Source organism: Leptidea sinapis, chromosome 44 (assembly GCF_905404315.1).
Source record: "Leptidea sinapis chromosome 44, ilLepSina1.1, whole genome shotgun sequence".
NCBI classification, from domain to species: domain Eukaryota; kingdom Metazoa; phylum Arthropoda; class Insecta; order Lepidoptera; family Pieridae; genus Leptidea; species Leptidea sinapis.
In genome coordinates this window covers 2325968-2327477 of record NC_066308.1, presented here as the reverse complement: position 1 = coordinate 2327477, position 1510 = coordinate 2325968, and the positions used below count along the sequence as shown (strand labels likewise).

General features: G+C 38.0%; 1 non-coding gene across 1 annotated transcript; it reads left to right on the top strand.

Moving 5' to 3' along the window:
- The first annotated feature begins 1437 nt into the window (after positions 1–1437).
- On the top strand, positions 1438–1510 carry Trnav-cac (transfer RNA valine (anticodon CAC)). The gene has a single exon. It is a non-coding gene; the product is annotated as a tRNA-Val (tRNA).

Genomic DNA, 1510 nt, shown 5'->3' with positions numbered 1-1510 from the left:
TTACCGACTTGTTAACTACCTACCCAATTGAATTCCAAGGAAAGTTGTCTCTACTCTCTAGCATTCTTTTTTACATGTATGATAATGAGTATATATTATTCTTATCTGAGCAAATAAAACTATCTTTTTGTTTGGGTATACTATATTATATCTAATTACCAATTGTCCTATATTATAATGCAATAAAATGTCGTTACAGTAGTAGATAGGTATACGTAGATAAGTAGGTATTTTTTATCTACATCATACATCTCTCTTACAATCTCTTGCAACACCAGAGGAATCACAGGAGCGTTGCCGGCCTTTAAGGAAGGTGTACGCGCTTTTTTTGAAGGTACCCATGTCGTATTGTCCCTGAAACACCGCACAAGGAAGCTCATTCCATAGCTTTGTAGTACGTGGAAGAAAGCTCCTTGAAAACCGCACTGTGGAGGACCGCCACACATCCAGATGGTGAGGATGATATCCTAACTTGTGGCGTGTCGTGCGAAGGTGGAATTCGGCGGCAGGAATCAGGTTAAACAGCTCTTCGGAACACTCCCCGTGATAAATGCGGTAGAAGGCACACAATGAAGCGACGTCTCTACGCAACGCCAAGTGATCCAGCTGTTCGCAGAGCACTGGGTCCCCGACAATTCGAGCTGCTCTGCGTTGCACGCGGTCAAATGGATCGAGCTGAAAACGTTTCAATCTCCTTTGTTACTTACTAGCTTTTGCCCGCGACTTCGTTCGCGTTGAATAGTTACTTTGGGCAATATTTTTAGGACACTCTACAAATAATACACACACATACTTTTCTATGATACAGCACATATCTCTTGTCATTGTGGACAGTCTCTTTAAAAGTATTTTCCTGTAAATTTAGTTTTCTATTTCATCACCATGTAGGTCATAGTTTCAATTCATTGTTTTTGAGTACGGTTTTTTTTAGCAATTTTAATTTAGATTATTGTAACCTGATTCCAAAATGTAAAAAATTTAAAAAAAAAAACAACTTTATAATTTTTTTATTTAATACACATCTTATGCAAACCTTTACCTTTAATATTAATTAAATACTATTACCTGTATGTGCTACATATTGATAGGTTTGAAGCAATAAAATATAAAATACTAACTGTGTCTTTCTTATTTCTTGTAGTATTATTTTTACAAAGTTTTACTACGTGACCCGGCATTTTAGATTAAATTAAGTATTCGCAAAGATTAACAGAACATTTGGTCGTCACACATTGTTCGAGACTGGTTCGAGTACGCCCACTTGGGCGTAGTATTAGTCGCCGCACTTTGTAAGTACACCTAGGTATCTCAGTTGGAGCGCAGCCGAAACCAATCTTTAACTTGAGTACCTATCCCTTCTTTGTGATATAATACGTGACCGATGAAATTTTAATCGTTCAACGTCAACTATAGCACTATTTCAAGTTATAATCTTAAGTTTCCGTAGTGTAGTGGTTATCACGTGTGCTTCACACGCACAAGGCCCCCGGTTCGATCCCGGGCGGAAACA